Genomic DNA, 11,831 nt, shown 5'->3' on the forward strand with positions numbered 1-11,831 from the left:
CATTTTACATTGTAGTGTTAGGAATGTAACACATAAGTAGTCACGATGATTCATAGGGAAAAGCAAAACATTCAAATTATTTAGACAGACACGGGATCAAAAGCAAGGATATACTACTTTTGAGTGGAACACATAGCTTAGTAAGCATGGGTGTTCCCAAAACACTTAACGTTTGTCTACATGATACAACGTGCCTGAAGTGGGTAGTACGCAAAAGTATTGTTTAGTTACTACAACCCAAAAGAGAACTAAGATTAGTGTAGTTCATAACATACATGTGACTTACATAGAGATGATGCCCATTGGGGTTGTCGTGGGTATGTTGTTCTAATTACCGGGCTGTTTTGGTTTTGGGTGAAGTTGATGTATCTAGAGCAGGTATTTTCTGACTCTTTCGATTTTTACTTGAATTAGTTTTGGTGTATTCGAGTTTAGTGGTTCAGTGATCAGGGCATCTGTCCTGTTTGTCTGTTTGAGTCTGCTCCATCTTTGATCTTGAATAAGTGTCGTCGTTTGGTGAATGAATTTGTGCAGAGGAGCATATTGGAGTTTCCCTTGCTGCAGCAAGTTATGAAATTCCGGTGGCACTTTTGCATCTGTTTCTGGGAGAGTTTCGATAGCAGGTACCCCTCGAAAAAATTCCTCACAGCCTGAATTAATCCTCAATAATCAATTACATTATTATAATAATTTAAAAAAAGTTGAGATCAACAAGAAAACATGAGCATGGAAATCACTCGATATACAGACTATATGAGTCCAGAAAATGATATATTTTCTCTCAATCAACTTGGTTTTTTTTATATGAATCAATCGAAGTAATTCCTAGAAATGTTCTAAGAACTTCTCTGTTTTTTTTTTTGTAGAAAAAAACAGAAAAAGAAATAGAATGCAACAAGATGCCTTGGCAAGAGGTGCACCCATCCTAGACCTACTCTCTCTCAAGTGAATATATATCATTTTAAGAACAAAAAAATGATGACTTAACAACTTTGGGTAATTTTCATCCGCACAATGGTATTGAATTAGGCAAAAACACCAAGTTCACAAATATGACAGTGACAATAAAGTGGTTGAACAATTGTTAAATGACACAAACTGGTCTCAACAACTAAAGCTAAAACTACATCATCAATTAGTAAAAGCCGAATGAAAAGTGTTGTGTGTATAGAGCACTTACCGTAACTGAACTTTGTTTGGAACTCGGAAGCAAAACATACGATCACAATTAAAGATTTAAAGTTAATCAACAAACAAATTAAATCCTTATACGAGAATAATACCCACAAATTATCCAACATTTCATAAAATCACGAGAACTGAAGAAACAAGCGGATTCAAAATTTCCGTAAATTACCAATCTACAAGGTATCTATCTTAAATCAAAGATAGACACAGTAAGTTTTACATTAGTAAAAAGTAAAAAAATAAAGATGAATGTCTGACCTATATATCTTTCAGAGGTATGTCTGAGATTTGTCAAACTAATAAAGAAGGTAAAGATAACTACTCTCACATTTTCATCATGCCCATTTTAAAAGGTAGGCTACGTAAGTTATCAGCAATGTAAATTTCGACCTTATTCTTAATCGTTTTCACTGAATCAGTCTAGTATCACCGACATACATTTATTATTTCACTATGTTTCATAGGTGAATAATAGTGAACCAAATTACTTTATTTCACTATTTCAAAGCTGAATAATAGTGAGTTTTTTTACTCCTTTAGAGACGCTGCACGAAAAAAAGGGTCATATACCTTATATTTTTATGGACCTTGGATAACCTGAATTCAGTAGTCCCGCGAATTTCTATGCTGAATAATGTTCACCACTGAAGTAAGTTTCGGATTGCATTTCTCTCTACCACTCTTGCTGCGTTTTCATCATCTTATATGGCGAGTTCTGATTCCCCTCTTTTCTTTGCTTTTGGTGGATCAGTAGTCGGTTTTAATTTTCCCTCTTTTCTTAGCTTTTAGAAATCCAAGATAGTGCTGGTTATCCAGGATAGACCCTTATAGGATAGTACAAAGGTTACATTTGCTGCATCAACTCTCAAGCCTACTCTTTCTCCTTTTTGATACCTGTCAAGATTCAACAACCCTTGTGTAACCAAACTAATTACAAATTGTTGATCTATCAGCCACATAATAAAAATTCATGTTCATTATGTTCTGCATACTCAATAGATCAAAAATGCCTACTAATCACAGTCTAACAAATTTGCAAGCTACAGCTAAGTTTCCTTCTTTTGCCAATTGATTTATCAGCACAATGGTATTAAATTAGGCGAGAAACAACACAAAGTTCACCAATTTGAATGGCGACGATAAATCCGTTCAACAATTGTTAAATGAACATAACCTGCTGTCACAAACTTATAAATCAACAACTAAGATACAACTACATCAATTAGTAACTAGTAACCTAATGTCAAATGAATAGTGTTGTGCAGAGCACTTACCGTCACTGAATTTGGTTCAAAAGCAAAATCTACAGACTACAATCACTATTAAAGATTAAAGTTAATAAGCAAATAAATTAAATCCATCCTTATGCAAGAAAACACACCCACAAATTATTTAGAGTAGATGGACCGATCCAGCGGCGAACTGAATCACACTGACATTCATGGGGTAGGGAAATACCTTACGAACCTGTGGGAATGATCAACATTCACATCATTCAACCATACAAGATTAAAAGTGACAACAGAAAATACTTGGGCAGCTACAATATGATCATTCCAAGCCATCAAAATCAATCCCCCTGAACTAGCTACATTCCCAGGATGGCAGGATATCAGCTGCAAATGTTGAAAGCAATAGTGTCCAACAGGACCGACACAACTATTTTTAAAGTGAGGTGTTGAGTTAAGATAGGCTATACAAAATAACAACCTTCTAAAGCAGAGAGCTATACCTGGTACATTAAACTTTTTTTTTTGTAATCAGGCAGTTGAGCTTGACACCTTTAGCTATTTCATATCATTCTTCTCTCCTTTTCCTTTGAAAATTACACTTCCTATCAACTCTTTTTGGAGCATTGTTGCCTGCAATATCCACATTTCATAAAGGTATGACAAACCAAATAAGAGAAAGAAGGGCGATGAAAACCTCGTTTTGGTCTAGAAATTATATTTGGATCAATATTATACCCAAGCAATTAGAAAAAATTGAAAATTGAAACCTAAACACATAAGCGATGTGGTGCATTTTTATAAAGTTAAAAAGGATTGTTCAACAGGTTATTATTGACTTCAGATTAAAGAAAAATATTTAACTACCATGCTAACAAAAACTTATGAATCTTGTTCTCCAACTCAAACCTTGAGAGCAAAGATTCACTACGATTCCTTGAAAAATATTTGGTTTGCTATCATAAAGAACAACCCAAACAAACCTTTAAAATTAAGCTCATCACCTAAGATTAGAGTAGCACCCCCCCCCCCCCCCCCCCGCCAGGAGTGTTCAGGAGTGTTTTCTCATAAGTCAACATGACCTATCACGTTAAGACCCTTAACTTTCAGCTTTTCTTCAACTTAATGTATTCCACCGAGTTCCCCGCCCCATCCCAATACAACAAGATCCACGATTACTATATTGATTTGAGTCCGGTTGATAGATAGGTATATGCGAGGGAGCTTACCCACAGTTTGGCACAATAATGTCTTTCTTTTTTTGCTGAATAAGCTGGAGGCTATTTCATAGGAGTGAAAGCAAAGGTAACTTCTATAAAAGATGTGAACTTAATTGCCTCTTATAAAAGCTATATAAATTTTGATTTTACATATTCTCAACCCCTAGTCCTCCCTCTCTTTTCTACAATAAAAAGTTCCAAAGGCTCAAATTTATCTTATAAAATGAAGAATTCAGAGGAAAGCAATTTGAATATCGATGCAACAAATTTATGCTTCGTAAATAAGTAGTTCGCAAAGCAAACCTGAATATTTGAATATAGTATATTTGATGGTTTAAACTGAAGTATTTGATCTGTAATTGATGGGTGGTTAGAGTATATCAAACCTTGTTCTTGCGGAGTGCAGCGATTGTGTTGGTTTGTTGTCCTCCCAATAAACCTTTAAGAATTAAGATGCGTGACTGGATTTCAGAAATTTTTGCCTGGTGGCCAGCTGGCCTGTATTATCACAAAAAGGTGTTAGCGAGTTGCATTTCTTGAACACAGAAATAAGGCAGTTGACGCAGATTTGGCGTATCCGTTTTTAGAGTAGTAGTGTGTGTGTGTATGTAGCTCTATTCATAATAAGTATCTTCTGTCATAGTAACAATATAGATGAGATGGAAGCAACTATTTATTTTGTGGAATCATCATATTAGATCAGTGTACTGGTCTCAAACATGGAACATTATTCACGAATCACCGTATTAATAAGTCTTCAAGTTTCCTAGTTCATTTAGTAGTCATATAGTTTCCTATTAGTATCAGAGCTTGCTTGGATTGAGGTTAATTGCTGGCTCAGGTAATGCAGAGATTAACAAAGGAAACGAATGGTAGTAGCGACGAATAGGAGAAGGAGATGAAGATAGGGTACGAAAAATACGTACTATTTAAGGAGGTAATAGTTACCCCTAAGGGCTTGCTTGGAATGGGAGTAATTATTAAGGAAGTAATGAGAGCTAAAATAAGAAGAAATGAGAGGAGATTGGTGCTTTGTGGGGGTTGTGGAGGGTGGAAAGAGGAGGTGAGGGAGGAATTATCACCTCTATATGGAGGTAATTATTACTTGGAGGGAGAGGTGGGTAACAATTACTCCCTTAATGGAGGGACTATTACACTATATTTCCCCATTTCTATCCATTTCTATCTCCAACCCCCCTCCCTTCCCTCCATTTTTTAGTTCATTTTAGCTCTATTACTCCCTTAATCATTACTCTCATCCCAAGCAAGCCCTAAGGGGTTGTTTAGAATGGGAGTAAATTATTATGGGAGTAAAAGAGCTAAAATGAACTACAAAATGGAGGGAAAGGATGGGGGGTTGGAGATAGAAATGGACATAAATGGGGAAATATAGTGTAATAGTCACTCTATTAAGGGAGTAATTGTTCCCTACCTCTCTCCCCAAGTAATGCATTACCTCCATATAGAGGTAATAATTCCTCCCTCACCTCCTCTTTCGACCCTCCACAACCACCACAAAGCACCAATCTCCTCACTTTTCTCTTCTTATTTTAGCTCTCATTACTCCCTTAATAATTACTCCCATTCCAAGCAAGTTCTTAGGATAATGCATTACCCTGGTATGCAATTAATAGTTCCCCTACCAATCATCCATTTCTCTTAACCACCCCTTCACCTTCCCATCATCAATATCTCCTCATTTTATCCTTTATTTTGAGCTCCATTACCCCGTAACAATTACCCTCAATACAAGAGATCCCTTTTGAATAAATGCTAATGTAAATAGAAGGCCAATAAAGTAGCCGACTTTATGGCTAATTTGGGGCATTCATGACCTTCTTCGAGGTGGGTTAAAAGTAATTGACTTTCACTCTCCTCCCTTGTCCAAAAGAATGAGATAGGTTGGTCCTACTCGAGGGGATCAACCTAATTTTCTTTCCTAATAAAAAAATAAAAGGGTAATTTGTTTCTTATGCTGATCTAGGTGCATATAGGAGATCAAATACGCCAAGGTATTCAAAGAGTTGATAAAGAAATTATTAGGTGAGTGGAGCCTAGCTAAACTCCATTGTTCTTGGGTGAGTGAAGCCTAAATTCAGTTTAAAGTTTGCAAAAATTCATCCGTAACCACTATGTATAGACAGTATACTATAAAGTCAAGAATATATATACATACCTGATTTTCTTCCCAATTTTATTGAAACTGGCACCATCTTTACATAAGGCTATTTCTTTCTCTAAACATTGTTCCGTCACCTAACAAAGAATCATTCAAGATCCATTAATAGAAACCACACTTATAATATTCCAAAGCAACTACAAGCTTTGTTTGCCTTTGCAAGAACAGAGAGGAACGTACTCTACCTTTACAAGTCATTTCATTGCATCACTGACATTGCCACAAAGGTATATCTTTGATGTATCTCCGTGATAACCCTAATATCATAGAAAGGCAGCAAGTACATCAAATCAAGGGGTCAGGTCCAATATTTGAATCACTCAATGTATTGCGTCAAATGATTCATAATGTACGTGAATAATTCATTAAAGTGGATCAACAGTTCAACACCACCTGGTAGAAAGGAGGAATAGTTCAGTGTTTGTAGAACATGGACCCCAGTAGGAAAGGATTGTGGATTTGGCTACAACCTGTTAAACTTCATAGTATTGTCAGCAAACCTCACAAGAAATAAATTCCTTATTATTTTTACATAGTCACTGGCCATTTAGTGATAACAAAAACTGAAACTGAAATGTATACGCTTGAATCCACAAGCGAGTACAAAGTTCCACTACAATTCACTCCTCAGACTACCCATGCCAACCACTTCCAACCATGAAATGCAACAAAGAAAGGCACCTTTGTAGTCTTAAGAAGAAAGGCCACAACTAAATATTTCTCATTACTCCTTCCTCAAACACTCTGCAAACACTAAGAAGAAAATGCAAGGAGATTATCAAGATCAAAGCGACAATGTAGGTAGCAGTTGCTGTCACAAAACAAACAGCTAAGAACTTAATGCTAAACTCGGTAAATTTTATCTTACATAAATTACCAGATTCCTATTAAGAGTTCAGAATTTTATTAAGTAAAGTTAAAAAAACATTGCAAATTAACAAGCAAAACTACCATATCTTAATCTAAGAGTAAAAAAAGACCCTCAAAATGAACCTCATAAACTACCATATTTTGTTGCTAGATAACAAAACTGTAATAATTTGCCTGCAGTCAACATCAATTAATTGACTTGCTAAAGTAGAAAAAAAAATCCAATATCGCATCTTAACATCAAAGATAACAGTCAAAACTGATTGATTACTTGTACAAGAATAAAAGATTAATAATAATATTGTTAACAACTGCCCACCAAATAAATTAATGAAAACGGGTAAAAAGACAGCACTGGTGCATTTGCAGGGCCAGGGTCGATGGAGAGAGTGTCTGATGGTAATAGATTGATGTTAAGATGCGATACAACTATACAAGTACAACTCAACAAGTAAGTAACACAGAATTTACCTAATTTCGAGCTTCACCAGGATTACAATCAACTGCCATGTTGTGGACATGGGCCACAGGCCGGTCTGTAGATTTGGGCCACCTACCGATCCGCGGTCACGGGCCACCTGCACGCCAGGCTAATCTGTGGACATGAAGCGGTCTTTTGAAAGCCACGCTTGGCGGCGTAAAGATGCTTTCGACCGGATCGTTTTAGATCGGTCGGTTTCGTCTCGGTAAAGGTCTCGAAACGATTAGAGATGTTCGGAGTCGCCACCAAGCATTTGTGGGATGCTTGGAACCCATTCGAATCCACTTTATACCTAGGTCAACCAAGGCAAAAAGCGGTGTTTGACATAGGTACTAAAGATAAGGACTCGTCCCCCTTTTAGCATTCTATGCCTAAAATGACTCTCGTACGCCCTGGATAAGGCCATCCACTATCCAAAGGTTCTGAGTAAGGGGTGAGGGTACGTATTGGGAAGCCTTTTAATCGGACACCCAATCCCGCTCGCGTTAGCGGCCTCTACTGATCGATCATGGTTGTTTAAGTGCAAAAATTGATAAAACGGTGTAAATGCATAAATGCACATCCAAAAGTGTTAACCTAACATGTTAGCTTTCTAAGTCGGTTTGTTAATCCAAATATCAAGCATAAGATGTTAAGTTGGATTTAGATTGATTTACATGTGAAAACGGAAATTAAACATCCATTTAACAAGTTTGGGTTATGATACTTAACACGATCCATTTATTGAAAAAGGGTGTCAAATGACAATGTGTAAAAACACGTAAACTTGTCAATCTGATCCGTCATGTATGCGGATAAACCGTAATCGGGATCGTCCTAGACAAGTGCTAAAAACGAGACAGAACAGTGTCAGGCAGCCCCATTGGGGCGCGAGCCTATTGGCGAGGGAAGAGGCTCTGCCCAGGTTTTGAAAGATGGAAATAGGCGGGCTCTTGGGGCGAGCCAAGAGGTGCCTCCTGGTTGTTAAAAAGGTTGTTTAAAACCGTATTTGTGTTTAAATGATTTGCAAGTACGATTTGCATGACTCGGAATAATTACTATTATATTAGTAATATTCGTTGTCGGATTTGCATGTTTGAAAAGCATGATTTACAAATAAAAATGTAAACTGTTTGATTTGAACTAATTATGTTAAGTTCGATTATTTGTGATTAGTCAAGTTTGTCATCGTACTCGGATTAAACCGACATGGTATAAAGAACCAAGGATGATTATGAATTATGACTAATATATTTACAAATGTAAACAAATGAGAAAAATGGTAAATAAAATAAAAGGGTGTTAAAATACCCATTAAAATGTATTTAACCATAAAGTCATCGAGTCACGGAATAAACCGTCATGGTATAAGGAACCAAGGATGATTTTTGTAATGGTCAAAATATGTTTATCATAAAAATGAATTAAAATGGTAAATATAAGAAAAGAATTTCTTTTAAAATGTAATTAACCAATTAATATCACCGAGTCACGGATTAAACCGTCATGGTATTAAGAACCAAGGGTGATTATGATTTATGGCTAAAAAGTTTGTCATAAAAATGGTTTGAAATATTTGAAATGGTAAAAACCGTGAAAGGAAAGAAGTAAAAATAAAAGAAAGTGTTGAAGGAAAGACGAACTCAAACACGTTTGAGTCTGACCTGGGCACCCCATTGAGGCGCGAGCCACTTTGCACAATAAGGGGTTTCTGCCTCAGGCCAAAACTTGGTTTTGGCTCGTCTAACCTATATTTAAATCGTGTTATGCATTGTTCATGCTTATAGACTCATAAAAACAGTAGAAACATGAAATAAGTGAGTTGTTTACACCCTCAAACTTATGTGTATTGATGTTTGCGAAGTAGACGACTTTAGAGACGGTTTTATCGTTGTGACTAATCGCGATCAAAGAAGTTTAAAAAGAGTGTCTTAAAAAAGGATTTTATTTTGAAAATGAGTTGAAAATATGTTAATTAAAACATGTTGATTAATGAATTGAGTTGGTCGAATGGGTCGGTCGAATGCACGGCGACGGTACCAAACAATTTGTGTAAGGCTTGTGTTTACGATCGGTAGGTCGTAAACACGTGTCGATTTTGTGACTTAGGAAGTCGAGTATAGAAGTTTAAGGGATATGTGAGGGGGCGGAATCTCGCGTGAGGATTATGGTGTGTGATGGTGGGTATTTATAGAGAAATGTGGGATGGTAGGTCGGTTGTGTTTTCTTAGAGGCTAAGCAGACACCCCATTGAGGCGCGAGCTACCTCGTGATACAATGGGGTGTACTGTCTCTTTCGCAAATTTGGATTTTGCATTTGTTCTAACCAATGTTTTGTTGGTTGTGATTTGTGGTCTTTGAGGTTTGCTTAGCCGTGTAAGCTTACTCTTGGGTGATATTTGGGGTAGGTATTTTGTGTCTTTGACTCGGGTTTGACTCGTGCGAGTCGGGATTTGAATTTCGAGTCGGTTTTTGGCTCAATGTCGGTTTAGACTCTAAATAGGGTCATTTTAAAGGAAATGACATGATGAAGACATTCATGGCATTATTTTTGACATTCGAGATTTGGGTTGACTCGGGTTGACTCAGGTTGACTCGAGTTGCGGGTTTCTGAGTCGGTTTTGGGTCCGAAGACGGTTTTAACTCTAAATAGTGTTATTTTAATGCAAATGAAGTTAGAAAACTTTTGAAATAATTTTTCATATTCGAGTAGTGCATTAAACCATCTCACATATAGCTAATCCACGCACGCATATAAAAAACACGTTATAGTCCGATCATCATCGGGTGGTTTTTGGGAGGTGCAGATACTGGGTATCTACAGAGCCCCCACTTTGACTAAGGCTTGGACAGGGCGAAAGTCAAAGTATGATCTCCAAGTCAATCGAAGATTACAACCTGAAGACCATTGTGACGTCGAGGCGACTCAAAAAGGTTTGAGCCAAGGACCTGCCGTCGGGAAGGGCGACGTCAAGGCGACTCGAGGATTCGAGTCAATGACCTACCGTCGGGAACAGTTTAGAGTTGGTCGACTTTCGGTTCGGGTTGTTTAAAGTCCATTAGACTACGTATAAAGGCTCGCCAGCCATAAGAAGGAGTCATACCTGAGGCATCTTCGGGATATGTCCTTGAATTGTTACGGGCAAAGGCTCGCCAGCCGGTGTTGAAGGTGGTGCGTTTTGAGGCTCGCCAGCTATAGGAAGGTGCGTTCTTAGGCTCGCCAGCCATTGATGGTCAAATAATGGACTTCGGGAAATAGCCTGGAACATCGGGCTTATTTCTAGATATCGTCCGGTAATGACTTCCAATTAAGTTGATGTTGATAGGATCGGCTAGGGAGCAACAAAGTCCATCTTGATGGGTGCCTTAACGAGCTCCGTGGGGATGAATCATGTAAGCAAGGCTCTCTGGAAAACCATTTAGGGAGAGCGCTGCGTCGGGATCATGGACGATGTTGTGAGGATCTTTGAAAGACCTGTGGGACTTTCATTTGAAAATCGGCACTTGCTGGGCAGTTAGAAACTTCTCAGGACTCGCCGGGGATATGAGTTGCCGCTCCTTGAGAGGTGGTGTATGCCATGTAATCGAGCCCTTGGACTTGACGGGTCGGTGTTTGTTGGGAAGAACCCAGTACTCAGTTGGTGTACGTTCTTCTCAAGATTATCTGCATGGTTAGAGACCACACAAATCCGCAGTCGCATAGACAAGCGTGTAGCACTCAATCATATAAACACATAAGCATGTGAGCAGTTAGCATATAAGCAACTAGCATGTAATATCTCACGTGAGGGGAGATAGAAGTTTCGAAAGTTGTGATGCCTAAAATTGAGTCTTGTTACTCGTAGATCTGTGATAGATTGGAGACATGTGACCGTTGCGATATTGACTCACATGGGCGCAAATTGACAGACTGACAAGCAGACGGTCGTGAATGTGATACAGACTCAGTATCGACACAACATGGGGGTGACTTTGACAGACTTTGCACATGTAAGTGCAACTCCTAGCCAAGAAAAGGTGACAACGCGTATCAAATCCCTGAGGTAGAAGGTCCGCTCGGCTGGGGAACACGAATTGATTATCTTCTCCAGACATCTTTGCCCCCGTTTGCTTGTTTGAGATCCCTTCTCGAGTTTTGATGATTCAGAGAGCAGAACCAAGACCTTGTCATCGTCCGAACCGAGCACTAGGCTAAAGGTGGTTTATTTTAGACTGTAGTTGAGACTCAAAAGTTGTTTGAGGACAAAGGACGGGTGGCGTCTTGAAAGAGAAGCCCCCAGAGTGAGAAGACTGGAATTTGGCAAAACGAGGAATGGGCGACGTCTTAAGGAAGAAGCCCCCAGTAAAGAGGTATAAGATTAAATTATGCAGCTAGGTGGGCTGCTTTTGAGGATCGATGTTAATGGTTGAGATTGAAATAGGTGTGCGGTTGTGTCTTTGTTGGGGGACTGCCTACGTATTCGCGTGTTTGCGAAATCAAACTAGATCGTAGTTCTTGAGCTGGTTATTGAGGATTGAAAATTGGAAATGTTGTGAAAGTAGTATGCGGTTGTGCCCTTGTAATAGGACTGCCTACGTATTCGCGTGTTTGCGAAATCAAACCAGATCGTAGTTCTGAGCTGTGTGGGGGTGTGGTTGTGTCCTAGTAATAGGACTTCCTACGTATTCGCGTGTGTGTGAAATCA

Source organism: Silene latifolia, chromosome 5 (assembly GCF_048544455.1).
Source record: "Silene latifolia isolate original U9 population chromosome 5, ASM4854445v1, whole genome shotgun sequence".
In the NCBI taxonomy this organism is placed as follows: domain Eukaryota; kingdom Viridiplantae; phylum Streptophyta; class Magnoliopsida; order Caryophyllales; family Caryophyllaceae; genus Silene; species Silene latifolia.